The sequence below is a fragment of the Anabrus simplex genome, chromosome 1, assembly GCF_040414725.1.
Source record: "Anabrus simplex isolate iqAnaSimp1 chromosome 1, ASM4041472v1, whole genome shotgun sequence".
Classification (NCBI taxonomy): Eukaryota; Metazoa; Arthropoda; class Insecta; order Orthoptera; family Tettigoniidae; genus Anabrus; species Anabrus simplex.
This window is the reverse complement of record NC_090265.1, coordinates 18,472,991-18,478,990: the sequence shown is the minus strand read 5'-3', so window position 1 is coordinate 18,478,990 and position 6,000 is coordinate 18,472,991. Positions and strand designations below refer to the sequence as shown.

General features: G+C 41.0%; 1 protein-coding gene across 1 annotated transcript in view; it reads right to left on the bottom strand.

Moving 5' to 3' along the window:
- Positions 1-1,820: 1,820 nt before the first annotated feature.
- LOC136859669 (dynactin subunit 6) overlaps positions 1,821-6,000 on the bottom strand; it is a 59,309-nt gene continuing 55,129 nt past the window's right edge. Inside the window, exon 5 of the mRNA XM_067138710.2 lies at positions 1,821-2,071. The gene's annotated coding sequence lies outside the window, so the exon portion shown is untranslated. The remainder of the gene's footprint in view (positions 2,072-6,000) is intronic.

Below are 6,000 nucleotides of genomic sequence, written 5' to 3'. Positions count from 1 at the left end.
CTGTCACTAATCCAAGGTAGGACTGGGGCAGATGAGGAGGAAGAGGGCAGGACTTCTGACCGTAAAACTAGGTCCAATATGGCGACTGTGTAGGTAGGCCCTGCAAAATGGCGTCTGTAAAGAGGGAAAGGTATCTGTCCGTAAAACTGGGCCAAGGATGACGACCGTGTAGTTGGAACCCTACAAAATGGCGACGGAAAGGGCATTTATCCATAGAACTGGACCCAAGATGGCGACTGTGCATTTACACTCCTCCAAAATCTCGTCTGTGAGGAGAGAAGGGCATCTGACCGTATAACGTAGCCCAAGATGGCGACTGTGCAGTTACGCCCCTCCAAAATGGCGACGGAAAGGGCATCTGTCCGTAAAACTAGGCTCGGTGTAGTTAAGTCCCTCCATGAGGTTAGGCGTGCTCTCTTATGCGAATCCTCATTGCCCTATTACTCAAGATGGCATCGGAAAAATCCGCGAATCCCCATTGTACTACTATCAAGATGGCATCGGGAAGGGCACCTGGCCGTAAATGTGAGGTTAGGCTTGTTCTCTTACGCGAATCCCTATTGCCCTACTACTCAAGATAGCGTCGCGAGAATCCCCATTGTCTAATACTCAAGATGGCGTCGGGAAGAACATATGGCGGTAGAAGTGAGGTTAGGCCCCTTCATGAGGTTAGGCTTGTTCTCTTACGCGTATCCCCATTGCCCTACTACTCTAGATGGCGTCGCGAGAATCCCCATTGCCCTACTACTCAAGATGGCGTCGCGAGAATCCCCATTGTCCTACTACTCAAGATCGCATCGGTAAGGGCATCTGGCCATAGAAGTGAGGTTAGGCCCTTCCAAGATGGCGACTGTTGGTGTCAGGAAGGGAATCTGGCCTTTAAGGTGAGGTTAGGCCCCTCGAAGATTGCTACTGTGAGGTTAGGCTTGCTCTCTTATCCAAAATCCGGCGGTGACAGTACAGTATGTATGTATTTATGCATGCTGGGGTCAATGTCCTTGCCAGGTCAATGACCTCGGTTGCTGACTCCAAAAAATGCTGACGGTTGTTTGTTTTAGAACATACATAGCCCTACTACTCGGAAGATGGTGGGTTCGAACTCCCTGAAGATGGTTTTCCGTGGTTTCCCATTTACACACCAGACAAAGGCGGGTCTGTTCCTTAATTAAGGTCAGGGCGGCTTCCTTCCCACTCCTAGGCTTTTCCTCTACCTTCATCGCCATAAGACCTATCTGTGCCTGTGCGACGTAAAGCCCATTGTAAGGAAAAAGCAATAATCACCATCACCACCAATAACAAAATAGGATTAGGTCAGCTTTTATCTGTTTGTCTGCCAGTTTGTTTCTTACATCATGACTAAATTTCTCAAAAACTCTCTATTGAAGTTGAGGGATAGCCGAGTTTGAATGGTGTGTGGAGGCCAAAACGGGAAATGTCAAATTTCTCCGTTAATACATATCAGCTGAATTGAAAATAAAAATTGTGCATAATATACTTGCTGGTCTTTTGTTTCTCATTATGCTTTTGCCTTACGGGGAATAACAATGGGCGATATTCGTGATTATTACATTTTCACAGACTTCAAAGTATCTCCAGAAATACAGCATCAGTTCTCTCTAAACAGCGTAGCCTGTTTAACAAAAATGGTTAATAGTCCAATTTCCAGTCCTGTATACATAGTGTGCTATTATGTCCTACGAACTAGTTTTATGGCTTTCGGAGATGCTGAGGTACCTGCTGTTTCAGTTGGGGTCCAGGGTTCAGGAGGTGGAGGGCAGCTAGGATGTTTAGTGGAGAACGAAAAGGGAAAGACACAAAACTTGGAAAAAGAACTGATGCAGGACTGGACACGGAGTTCAGTCTTATTTATTTAGCACACAAGACAAGAAGAAATACATTTATAAAAATATACTATTTCCAGCATTTTCATATTTGTATTGAAAGGTTTGTAATCCCTGAGACACCGAGTGGAGAAGGCAATCCGCAGAACGGTTAATCGAGGGACGGAGAATCAACGTTGGTGGTAATTCGGTAACACCCTGCTTAGGAAGTCCAGCTGAAGAGTCTGAGGCTGAAATAAGAACACACATCTTTAAGTACACTTTCATGGATAAAAGCACGTACAGTCGAACATCGATATCTCGAACCTCCATTACTCGAGTTTTTAGTATCTCTAAGTTACTTAAATATTTTGGCCGTTTGGCCTGTTCGTCATGTGTATTTGTTTCTCTGTTACACGAAATTCGTTTACACGATTTCTCGAAGCAAACGTTTCCTCCCCTGTAACTCGAATTGTGTGCAAAACGGCATTTGTGGTTTGTGAGGAAGAGTTAACAAGGAAAGATGCTGGGAGCTGATATGACGGGAACCGAAAAACTAAAACTTCTAAGTGATCGGAAAATTGGTGAAGCCTCGCTGTTTCTCGGGTGTGAATTAATTACCGGTCACGTACGAAAGCAACCCCCAAAGTCGCGGATGACAAGCTCCATTTAGAAATATCGGCTGCGCGGCATTGACGAGAAATTTCAGCGTGAGGGGAAGAAAGTTTGATAGTTTTTTCAAAGGTGTTGACGGAGGTATGTTTCTTGTTTCACTGCTGCATCCTATCTTCTAAAAAGTTGCTGTAATAAGGGTTATAATTAAAGTAATACCATGAAATAGTTTGTATATTATCAAATACTTTTAAAAATAATGTATTCAGTATAAGCCCGTAGGTACATTGATTGAATTACATGCCATACACGGTCAAAATCGGTATTCTCTATATCTTGAAATTTCGATTTGAGATACCGATGTTCCACTGTACACAGTTCTTAATATAGCATACATTTATGCAGAGGACACACAGACAGTTTCGCCGCGGTCATAGCTACCATAAACCTGTGTCAAATATTACATGCTTAGTTTATATATTTGTGCATTTAAACACTGCCGGGGCACATACCAATTTTCTATTAGATTAGGATATCTGTTAGGTCATCAGCCCAGAGGCTGGTGGGATCCTCAAACAGCCCCACCAAAGGCTATGCAGCTATAGGAAAATCACAAAACCAATGACAGCACCAAAATGAGGCGTACTAGGCAAGACGAGGTGTGAGGTAGTTTGCCATTGCTTTCCTCACTGAATCAGACAGTGCTATTGTAGCAAGACTAACCCTATGAGCAACACCTTTCACAACCCTCAGATTCACTGGATGTGCTCCGATTGTCATCACTCAGCACAACCCATACCCCAGCAGCTTCCATATTGTCACAGCCATGGATGAGACTGGGACTTCGGTGGAAGCTACACTTCGCTCTGGCCTGCGCCAAGAGATGGACGCAAAAGTACTGCATCCGTCAAGAAATGACAGCAGGCAGAAGATTAAGATAGTAAAGATATTTGTAACAGCAGTCAACAGGGTGAGTGGCTGGACAAATAAATGACCACTTAACGGGAAAACACTAATATGTTTTCTATTTCACACTTTCCTCTTTAACAAGAAACCACAAGAAGTTAGTTAATGATGATCGATCACACTTAACAACAGTTTGGTAATCATTTAAGTTACTTTATTTATAACAAGGTGATAGCTCTCAGAGCTTCCTTAATAACAGGAGAGAAATGAGCTCTCCAGCCGCACACCTTCACGTATCAGAATAACAGTTTTGAACACTTGCTGTCGTAATTGGGCACAGCCCAGACAAAAACTTATAACCCCATAGTACCTTGTAAATAGGAGGAGGGAAAAGTGAAGGATACAATTAAATTTTGAAGAAATAAAATTTAAGGAAAGGGAAACAAGGGTCCACACTCGTACTTCCTTTTAAGACATATCACTCCTTAGGACGGTTACATTCGCTGCTTGAAAAACTTACAGAAACCTAAATGATACAAAAATAAACCAAGTTAATAAAATCCCTACGTTGAAACTGAAGCAAGAACGGCACAACCCTAAACTTTAAATTCTACGGGAATGCTGTCGTCATCCCGATACCACTATAATCTTCTAGAGTCGCTGGTTTAGGCTGAATATGTCTACCTTGCTCACGTTGCTCCAGCACGCCAACTGAGCTGTGAACCTCAGCCGATGATTCCACAGTCAAGACAATCATTAGCGGACAAGTGGCCGGACCTTTTATAATGGCGGACTGGGCTATGATTCGTTGAATAAAGTTCAGTAGGAGAAACCCTTAGATAAGGCCAGAGGGGAAGAGATGCCAACCCCTAACTATCATATTTACATTAAATTAAATGAAAGTTCTAAAATAGGCTCCGAAGTGGCAAACTCTAACAGGAAACGGCTATCCATAGGTAGGTTTCAGAACTTCATATTAAGGCAGAGTTCAGTATATCTCCAGTACGGCTCCATGGCTAAATGGTTAGGGTGCTGGTCTTTGGTCGCAAGGTCCCGTGTTCGATTCCCGGCAGGGTAGGTAATTTTAACCATAATGGGTTAATTCCCCTGGCACGGTGACTGCGCGTATGCGCCGTCTCCATCATCATTTCACCCTTTTCACGACGCGTAGGTCGCCTACAGCCGTCAAATCACCAGGCCCCTCCAGAGGCCACGCGGAATTTCATCTCAGTGTATCTCCACTGCGGGTAGTTGTTTAAAAGGCTGCCCAACTCAAGGGAGCGGCCCTCGTCATGTCACAGTAGTAATAATAATAATAATAATAATCATATGGTGAAAGAAGAATTTGTAAGGTACGTAAAAGCAATTACAGAATTACAAAATTTTACTTGTAATACTTTCATCTAAAGATAATAGGCAACTTGATGTTTTGGGGTGTATAGACGTAGCAAGGGAGGGAGTGACACTGTAGTGGGTGATCACAACTTACCAAATGTTAACTGGGAAGGGAATATGAACGAGAGAAAGCACGATAAGGAAATCGTGAATAAGTTGAATTGCTGAATCAGCAAGTGATGGAACCAGCTAGACGGAAGAATATTCTAGATGTGGTACAGGTCTATGGAGAAACGGAAGTGATAGATGGTATACGTGCTCATGAAGCTGTTTTTTTTTCATAGACCCTGAGCTTGGCAATGTATACTATAGGATACAAGATAGCTGCCCACATGAACAGATCTTGTGTTTCAGAGGTAAGTAACATTATTTTCCAAAATAGCTGTACATTACAATTTACAAATAAATGTCACAATATATATTTAAGTAATGAAGCATTTTACCTATTACCTTCATGGAACTCTTCTAATTCATTATAATAATTATGCCAGTCTTTAATAGTGTATCTCAGGAGATACATTGACAAGTCCTGGGAGATTCGTAACTATAACCTCAAATTGTTAATTAGTTATTTGTTGTAGTTACAAATTAATTGTTTGAATTTTAATAATTAATTAATAGTTATATTAGCCTTGGTGGAGTATGGATAATGAATGCGTTTTTTACATATTCTTTCAGAAGACAATTTTTTTATACGTCACGTGCCAAGAAGATACTCTCAAAGCTGTCAGTTCACGGGGCAGAATCTGACACAGAAGATGATTTAGATGGAAATGCAACTGAAGGAAGTTTATTACAAAACTCAGAAGAGGTATGTTGTCCTAATTTTGAACTTCAGGATGAAGACGTTATACACTCGAAAGATGAAGTAAACCTAATTAATGTTATCGACATACGCAATGTCTTTGAATCATAAATATAATTCAGTATTTTTATTAGTCATGGTCATGTATATGATTTTTAGTGTTAGTTAATCTATATTGTAATATTTCATCCAATGTTTGTAGTAAATAAAGGTGTTTTAATTAATTTGATCTGAATTTAAAGTTACTTTTTTCTAGTTCGCTATTTTTGGCAATATATCCTGTAAGATACTAGTAATAAAGTGCCTAAAATATAATACTTTCTGATTTTACACTATATTTCTGTTTATTATACCTGTTTCCTGGTACATATTCCACTAAATAATAATTTCAATTCCAAAATCCTGGATTTACCAAATGTAGGGATAAAAATAAATATGATAGAAAGGAAGGTTGTTAAACTT